We start from the raw sequence: 10,023 nt of genomic DNA, 5'->3' as shown, positions 1-10,023 counted from the left end.
TGATTTCCATGAATTTATGGAGTCAAGTATGAACAATTGTCTTGACAGAACCTAGAGTTATTAGGATCAGACTTCCTTCTTTAGAAACTAAGCATCTTTAATTCACAGACTTGGGGATAGAATGGAGAAATCTTGTCTAAAATTACCATCTATATTAACATTTTCCTAAGTAAAGAAATAAATATTCAATGGTTCACTTACTTTGTGATACTTAGGAATTGTATTTACTGATAATACAACTTTAATTTAAAACACCTAATTAATTAATTGAGACTTATAGTTTACAGTGTAATTCTTACCAACCTTATGAACAATGAAATATTATAGCACTTAAAGAACCCATGGCTCCCAATATTTATAAGCTTAATTTATTAGATTTACATGAATTACTTATTACCTGTGAAAGTTTGCAAATCAGGCAATTGAATTACTCTAAAGGGAAATCTTGCAGTGCAAGATATGGGAAAGTATTTAATTAACTCGTCTTTAAATAGAATAAAATATTATTCAAAGGCCATTAGATTGATTGCTAAGACTTCTAGACATAAATAGATTTATAAATTGAATTTAAAGCTCATGGAAGAATGAGTTTTAAAAAGATAATGAATTTTGAAAAGTGTGTATCCATATTTTCTTGCCTCAATAGTGTTTTGGGCATAGAAAAGCTACCTTTAGATGAAACAGAAAATTCCAAGCAACAGAATGCCTGTAGGTCATGCCTGTAATTTTTAAAATATATATTATTATTGTTAAGTAGTTGAACAAAGATGTTGCCAATTAACACAGCAGTCTGTGAATACAATGTATCTTGATCAGTATCACCCCTTTCAACATTCTTACACATCTTTCCTCTACCCACCTTTTCCCTCACTCTTCTTAATTTTATAGGATATAGGTTGTATTTTTCTCTGAATTTCCCCCATCTTCTTTCTTTTATCCTCTTCCTCTTTGATACCACTTAACCCCTTTTGAGTAATTGCTTCCTGGTGTTTTATTTTGCTGAACTTTTTGGCTTTCCAAAGAATTACACTAAATGAAATCTCATGCCTGTAATCGTTAGCTCCCCAGGAGACTGAAAGCTGAGATCATAGATGAAAACTAGCACAGGCAGAAGTCCATGAGATTCTTATTTCTAATTAACAACCAAAAAGTTGGAGGTGGACCTGTGGCTCCAGTGGTAGAACCCCAGCCCTATGTGTGGTAACCCTAAGCTTTGAGTTGGTGAAAGAGGACATGAGCATCATGGAGGCTGTGGAGGGCCTTGGAACCCAGAATGGCAGGACCAATAGGATCTGCATTGCTGTGAACAACTTAAATGTATTTGTTGTTGTTTATCACAACCACAAGATCATTTCTTCCTGTAGCTCAGCAATGCAGCCCTCCACCCCACTTGCTTGCAATAATCTGTAACCTTTGTGTTCTGCCAGTTCAGTTTCCTTATCCACCCCAAGTCTAGTTGGATTGCAGTTATGTTTATGATTATGAAACAAAAACTAAACAACAGCAGAAAGAGCAGTTGCTAGGGGGATGGTTCACTGATGCTGAGATTCTTCCTTTCTTATTTTTGTAAACAGTGGTAGAGAGTTTGTTAGACAATACTTAGTGGGTTATAACAATAGTCTAGTGGGTTATAACAATATCTCCAACCCAATTGTGCCCCAAGTCTACTAGAAGTTTATTAACTTAGCATCTGTTAATAAGAAGATCCAAAACAGTTCATACAATCTGAAATCCAAGCTCTCTTTCAATGTCCTCTGACCATACTTTCATAATAAAATCCTCAGAGGCAGGTGTGATCATATTTTAGTGGCAGAAATCTGTAACTCTTACAAAACAGCTTGCTTCCAAAACTAACAGAAGTCTCCAAAGGACACCAGCTGAGAGCTGTGAGAGAGTTTAACAGAACCTAACAAAATTCAAAAGAGACAACAGCTTGTACACAGACAAGTCTGGGTTCAGATATTGACTTGGAAATGCTACACGACCTCTTTGGCCTTCCTTCTATATCTTTTTCTGAAAGATAGGTATGATAAAAGAACTACTTATTGAGAAGTTGGTGTGGGAACTAAAGGAAATGGTATTATACAGGGTCAGATCATTAGGACTCACTAAACAGGAAGCGTTGCTTTTGTTTTGTGTGGTTCCAGAAGGCAAGAGAATCTCTATAGGTGAGAATCAGAAATAGGAAACAGGTCAGTATTCAAGACCTTGTTCAATGTCTTTGGACAATTTCAGAGGAGGCTTGTGCTGAGCATGAAGTGATGGAGAAGGATCTCTTCATCTCTGATGTGTACGGATTCTGTATTGTGAGTTCGTTTTCTTTCCTTCTAGTAGTGTAGTGTAGTATATATAGATACTATTTTCCCTATGTACTCCCAGAGAGAGTCCTTAGTGTCAGAGTTTTACAGGCTGAGAATGTTGGTCATGGAAATAATTTTTTCTTCACTTCCTTTTTCTGAAAAACAGTCCAAGGTACTTCTGTTACATATTGATTCCTGTTCAAATAACTTCCTGCTTTTCATGGACCAATGGAAATGCAGAAAAATCTGTCAGCATTTGCATTCCCCAATTTATAGCCCAGTTACACACATCTTCAAACAACCCTAGCCCTATATTTGTTTTAAAGGAGTGATCTTCACTGAAAAAACAGTGACTTTATTTCTGAGATTTAAATTGTCCCTCTTCAGCTTTCTACAGTTTGAATTGCCATGCATTTGATGCTCACACAATTTTGTCTTTAATTATTTCTCTCTTTGTTTTTTTCCCCCAGCCAGGGAGGTTCTATTCAGCTGTGTACTTACAGGATTGCTGCTATAATTTTGCTACCCATACAGAAATCATTTACTGACTTTCCCAGAGGACCAAATCACAACAGATCCCACCTCAGAGCTGGACCTGGTAGACTGCTCATCTTTCCAACTTCTTGATTATATTTCACCTGAGAATTTCCCTAACACTCAAGTCTATCTGTTAGTTTTACTGTAACTTTTAACAAATTACAATCAATTTTTAACTAGCTCACAATGTTTTCTGTGTCCATTGTATAACGCATGAGGTATTGGAGGAATATCTTGGTTCTTAATGAATACACGAGTCATAAAGTGATTTGTAGTTGGGCGCAGGTGACTCACATTTGTAATCCTAGCTACTCAGGAGGCTGAGATCTGAGGATCACGGTTCAAAGCCGGACCGGGCAGGAAAGTCTGTGAGACTCTTATCTCCAATAAAAACCACTAGAAAACTGGAAGTGGCGCTGTGGCTCAAGCGGTAGAATGCTCTCCTTGAGCTGAAGAGCTGAGGGACAGTGCCCAGGCCAAGAGTTCAAGCACCACGACTGACAAAATAAATAAATAAAGTGATTTGTAAGCATTTGAAGGTGTTCAGGCTCCCTAATATATAAATCCAATTATAGGCAGTGAGGCAATGACTTTCATCTACAAAACTGGTAGAGATTCAAAACCAAGTGTATAGCTCACACCTGATGAAGATGTACTGGGATATTTAGTAAACAATCTATTTTCTATTCTTTATTTCTGTGTTGTTGTTGTTTTGGTCTGAGACCAAGACTAGAACTCAGTACCTGTTGCTTTCATTCATTGGCTTACTCTCTATCAGCTGAAACATGCCTCCAACCTTTCCACTCTATTTTGAATTAAGCTTTCTGCTTTAAGAGTCAGGAGGGGCTGGGAAGGTGGCTCAGTGGTAAAATGCTTGCCTTGCATGGATGAGGCTCTGGGTTCAATTCCTCAGCACCACATAAGCAGAAGAAGCCAGAAGTGACTCTGTGGCTCAAGTGATAGAGCATTGGCTTTGAGCTGAAGAACTGAGAGACAGCACCCAGGCCCAGAGTTCAGGCTTCACAACCAGCCCCTCCCCCCCCAAAAGAGTCAGGATTGTAATTCAAGGCTACCTAGCAAGACTTCAGTTCAGAAACCAAATATATGCATATATATGCATATGTCTACATATATAGAGAGATACATGTGTGTGTAAATTTACATAAAATTGTAAGAAATGGAACAGATTCCATTTGCCCTTTATCCAGTTTCCCCAGTGCTATCTTCTGGCAGAATCATAGTACAATACCATAGTTAGGATATTGATATTAATACAGGTAAGATGCAACAACTTTACCTTACTACCAGAGTCCCTCATGGTGTATTTTCCTTCTTGCCTGCTTGTACTCCTATCTCAGACCCCCAAAACTACTATACTGGAGGTTATTTGTACAATATTATTATTTCAAAAAAGCTGTACACGAGGAATCTTACAGTATGTGGCCATTGGGATTGACTGTTTTCATTCAGCATAGTTCTCTGGAGATTCATGCAGGTTGCTCTACATATTACAAGTTCATTTTCTTTTCATTGTTGGGAAGGTTCCATGGTGTAAGAATAGTTTGTTTAGCCAGGGCCTTGAAAGGTATATGGATTGCTTTTTATTGAGGCTCCTGTGCATCAAGCTGCTAGAGACATTCATGCCTAAGCTTTTACATGAAGGTTAAAGTTTTCATCTACCTGGGAAGTGAAACACAGGAAGGATGATGCATATACCCAGCTGATAAACACCCCCTAGAAATGTGCAATCCAGAGGCAAAAGTACTTCTGCATGAGGGCTGCTCAGGAACAAATGGCTGATGTCAGCCTACTGAAAGTCAGGCTCAGGAAAGCTCCTAAGTCTCCATCATGCAGGTGTGTGAATGCTGTTCTATGTTCCTTAACTCCTGTGTCTCCAGTCTGAAATTCCACCGTTAACACTTAGGGTGGAATTCAAGGATTTGTGTTATATTAAACTACAAATATTCTCATAAAACCCAACACAATTCTCCAGTCTTTCAGTTCTTAGGTAAGAAGGAACAAACAAACTTTTCAAAAGCAAATTTACATATGAGGAAAGGCTGATGTTTCATTGTATGCATTCATTTGACTGCACTGTAGGATGCCCAGGCATTTGGTGAAATATTTCCCCGTGATTTTGGAAGAGATTAGCTGTTGAACTGATGGACTGGGTGGAGCTTATGGACCTCCCTGATGTGGGTGGTACTCTCACATCCATCAAAAGTCTAAAGAGAACAAAGAAGCAGAGGACATTTGATTCTCCGTCCCTCTGTCTGGCTGCTTGAAGTACAAAAATTAATCTTCGGTCCAGGGAACTCTTGTTCTCAGAACATCAGATAGGAACCAGAATCTACCTCATTGGTTCCAGGCTTTTGAACGACCCTCTGGCTTTTCTGGGTACCCAGATTGAAAGATGGAAGACAGACTTTCTCAGTCTCTATAATTCTGTAAGACAGAACCTGACAATAAATGTCTTTAGATCAGTTATGTCCTATGGACAATCTTTCTCTGGAGACTAATTTGCATATTTCCAGTGTTTCTCATTGACTAATATAGGAAGAAAGAAAGGCCCTGGTGAAGGGAGGAAATTGGAAGTAGCAGAGGTAAATGTCCTAAAGTGGTACCATGGACAGGTGAAGATTAGCTCTGCAAGGCTTGATTGATGGATTGATGGATCAACTGCTTTTTGGCAGGGCTGGGATTGAATGCAGACTTTTCACATGCTAGAAAAACACTCTACTACTGAGCTTCCTCCCCAGGCCCTGCTCTGCTCTCTTAGAAAAGACACTTTACTCTAAGTGATGACTTATCTCTGAACTGAGATAATGAAGCTGACTTCACAAGTGTGATAGAGAGGCCCTTTGCAAAATGATACATGTCTCAAGCGTGCTACACATGCAACGGCTATTTTTCACACTCTTCCTGGGGACTGCTACCACACTTAAAAATATGTCCTTTTGAGCTAATTCTCCTCCTCCACAGAAACTTGTATCAAATTCCCCCTCATTATCATATCACATAAGGCAGACCCTGGTTGTTAAGGACATATTAGAGTTCCATCTAGCCTTCTCTCCTAGAAAGCAGTGCCCTCAACTCTGCAGGGCACATCTGTTTTGCAGAAACTAGACAGTTGTTTTTGTTTTTGTTTTATTTTGCCTTACCAATTCTGAGACTTGAACTCATGGCCTGGGTGCTATCCGGGAGCTTTTTTTGCTCAAGGCTAGCATTCTACCACAGCACCACTTCTGGGTTTTCAGGAGGTTAATTAGACATATGAGACTCATAGAGTTTCTTGTCCAAGCTGGCTTTAAACTTCAATCCTCAGATCTCAGTCTCCTGAGTAGCTAGGGTTACAGACATGAGCCACCAGCACCTGGTTTAGCCTGGGTATTTTAAGGAATAATTCACCAAGACAACCTAGAGGAGACTTGGCATTCTTGCTTGTTTCTTTTGCCCAGCTATCTAGCATCTTTTCTTCAAAACCTAAGTAATAAGAGAACAATAGCCTGGGGTCTCCAAGATAAGAAGTTACTATCTCCTTTCTCAGGGTGCATGAGAGCCTTATCACTACAATGAAGAGTAGGAAGGAGATTTTGCTTAGGAATGGGGGTGAGGAAGAGCACACGGGGCTGTGTAGAGTTAATCCATTCACTTCTCCCTTCCACTTGGCTGTCATGACCCTTGCCAGAGCACCGTAGAGTGAACATCATTTTTTAAATGATGGGTTGGTCACAGACAAGGGTTCCTGTCATAAGGAAAAAAGGGATGTTCAAAATCCCAGAAATTAAGTCTCAGTAAAACTAGCTAAGAGTACTGACATGGTTTGGCCCCGAGGAGAAAAAAAAATCCAGGGGAACAGGGTATAACAGGTGCTGCTTTGAGGAAAAAGGCAGTTGTCTCATGCAGCCTCTGAGAGCTCAGTTAGAACCAGTGTGTTGGTTTAATAGGTGCCTTAAGCTCAGAAAGGTCCTAACTAATCATTAAAGCTGCTCAACTTGAAGGAATCAGCAAATTAGTGCATTCTTAAAATTCTCTTTCCATGAGGCTTTCACATAGCCACACAGGTCTCTTGGTGCAATAGATAAGCTGTACATGAATGGCACTGTGTATTGTATGAGGGAATGGATTAATTTCCTACACCCTCTATGTAGTTACTTGGAGGTAAGCCCAGTGAACACATGCAATACTGTGAATCCTGCAGATTCATGAGCTTCTTGCTTCACCATGATCTATTCCAGAGGGATGCGTTTTTATTTTTGCCAAAACCATGTGTTTTTTTTGTTGTTGTTGTTAAATGCTTTGATGACATTTTGCTTCAGATTTTTTGTTTTCAGGTCAGGGGATATGGCATGCACCTGTAAATCTTGCTACTTGTGAGAAAGAGGTTGGTAGATCTCAGTCTGAGGCCAGGCCAAGGCAAAAGCCAGAGACTCTAACTGAAAAACAAGCTTAAAGCAAAAAAAAAAGAGAAAATATTATTCAAACTATGGCATGTCTCCAGCAAAACTGCATGCAACTATTGCATACTGCTGACTGGCAGAAATATCAAGAATAATGAAAAGGTTGTAGGCTAGTAATTAGTCTGACAGCACACAATTTTTGTTGCTATTATGAAATTGATATTAAACATGTTATAGGATAAAATGAGAATTGACTGTAATTGAATAAATATTTCATGCCAAGAATTGATACAATAGCTCCTGACAACATTATTAACTCGTGCACTTCAAATCTGAAAGAATCCACATGAAATTATTTTATTCTCTATGTCTATAAACATTTGGAGGTATCAAAAAAAACTTTCTAGCTATATTTAAAATAATCAGCCAGCTAAATATAGAGTACAAAACCTGTAGCTCTGCCCATGTAGCTTTTTAGAGATAAGCAGGGGGATTGCTGGAGCTGAATGCCAGCCTGGGCATACAGCAAGCTCAAAACTCAAAATATAAGCTAAGTAGTTTAATATATAACAAAATGAATAAGATATAATAAACTAGTTAATCATTACTGCCTTAGCTATTCAAAGTTACTTTGCTTCCTGCACCACATATATCCTAGAAATGGTTCTTGGGGACTGTAGTGTTTGCTATTTCATTTCTATTCTTCATGTTTTGTATAAAGCGATATGACAAAACCATTCTTGGTGATTGGCATTTTCTATCCACTTTTTTTTCATTGTTTCAGTCTCTCAGCATTTTCTCAAGAACAAGACATTTCTTTGATAAGAATAGGAATGAAAAGTAAAAGGTGTCCAATAAAACCTTCCATCACCATCATTCTACTTTTCCATATAGATGAAGTCTGAAAATTCATGATTCCAAATACCTCATTTGTAATTTGTTATTCACCTTTCACACGTACATAAGAAGGGAAAGCCCACAGTGTATGGTAACAACCCATCATTAGGGGAAATCTGTTTGCTACATGTGGTGTTTTGGTGTCATGTTAAGGGCAGTGATCTTTAAATATATTTTAAAATAATAATATAGAAGAAAGACAATTAAAAAACCTAGACTCATACTCAGTAAATTTTCAGAAGAATGTATTACATATAGAGGGCCTTAAGATTAATTTTTTTTGGTCGGTTGTGGGGCCTGAAAGCTGGGCCTGGGCACTGTCCCTCAGCTCTTCAGCTCAAGGCTAACACTCTACCACTTGAGCGTCAGCCCCACTTCCGGCTTTTTCTGCTTATGTGGTGCTGAGGAACGAACCCAGGGCCTCATGCATGCAAGGCAAGCACTTTACCACTGAACCACCTTCCCAGCCCAAGATTAATTTCCTTATAATTATCCATAAGAAAACATTTCTTGGGAAGCCATCACATAGCATTACACCCAGTTTGAAGATCATATGTAACGTAGTTTGATCTAATCCCATATGTTCTTATTATAAGATTTCAGTCCCTGGAGGGACACGACTGAAAAACTCCAAAGAGGGCTGCAAAGGTACAGATGGAATCAACAAAGATCACAGAAATTCTGTTTCCAATGTGATGTTCCTGGTCTTGCAACACTCCTGCTATCAAATTAAAAGAGAAGAGAGTCCTTAGCCCTTTGTTGGAATAATGTAAATGGCCATGCCTACAAGGGCAGGCAGGTGATGCAAATGACCGAGGCTAGTGATTTTAATGAATGGAGCAGTATAAAATGGAGTGCAAGGTCAGCCACCTAATACTTCAAGTTTCATAGAGGCTGAGGAAGTTTACTTCTATAGAAAATCAGAACTTTAAACATCCTTTATTCTGACTTCCTTGTTTTTCCAGCTCCTAATAACATTCTATAAATATTTCTTATATTAATAAAAGGAAGGGGTACAAGGCCCAAAGTAGTTTCTAAATGCTTTCCTCATATACTTTCTGTCTCTAAAGTTCCAAGGGATATAAAACTTTTTTCCACCCAAAGTAGCTGTGATTCAAGCTCCAACTGTTCATACACCCAATCCTTGGCCTACAATTACACTAAGCTCCTTTACTTCAGATGGTGTGTTCATCTTAAAATATATCCAAAAATTTGTTAGTTTCCCTTCCTTTAAGAGAGAAAAAGAGAGAGCTTTGATCAGAATCAGGAGCAGGCTTTGAGGAGGGGTCATGTCTCATATAAAGGTAGAAGTCATTATTCCAGTCTCCTGATTGTTAGATCTTTTACCTAGATAATCCGACTTTTAAAACTGATGGTACAATAAACACTTGTATAAAAGTATCTGAGCCCAACCAGAGAATTTAGTAACTTGTGCAGAAGCCAAGTTAAAGTTTCAATCTCACAATGGGTGAGGAGGCAGGTGAGCATTTCTCAAAATGGGGAGCACACATCTTCCAAAATCTCCAGGTTTTCAGGGTGACATGAGAGTTCCACAAGATTCTGGTGATGGCATCGTATCATCTTCTGGGTAGCTGTAGGTCACTGTGCAATAATTTAAATTTTCATCTGTGAATTTTATCTTCTTACAAGTGTAAGCTTTTTGTTTATATGAAAGGCCAAATATTGCATGAAGAAGAGAGGTTGGCTGTCTTTTGCCATGGATTAAAAAAAAATCATAAGAGCATAGAATGAGAAGGAGCAAGTATTGAAGCATGTGGGTGTGGGAAGGAAGAATATGACTGGAAACAGGTTTTAGTCTAATTCTCTTTTGTGTCCGTGGGCAGCTCTGCTAATACCATCTTAATGATCACCTAGCCAAGCCCCTAATC

This window comes from Dipodomys ordii, unplaced genomic scaffold (genome assembly GCF_000151885.1).
Source record: "Dipodomys ordii isolate 6190 unplaced genomic scaffold, Dord_2.0 Scaffold50, whole genome shotgun sequence".
NCBI classification, from domain to species: domain Eukaryota; kingdom Metazoa; phylum Chordata; class Mammalia; order Rodentia; family Heteromyidae; genus Dipodomys; species Dipodomys ordii.
Note: the sequence above shows the minus strand (reverse complement) of the source record.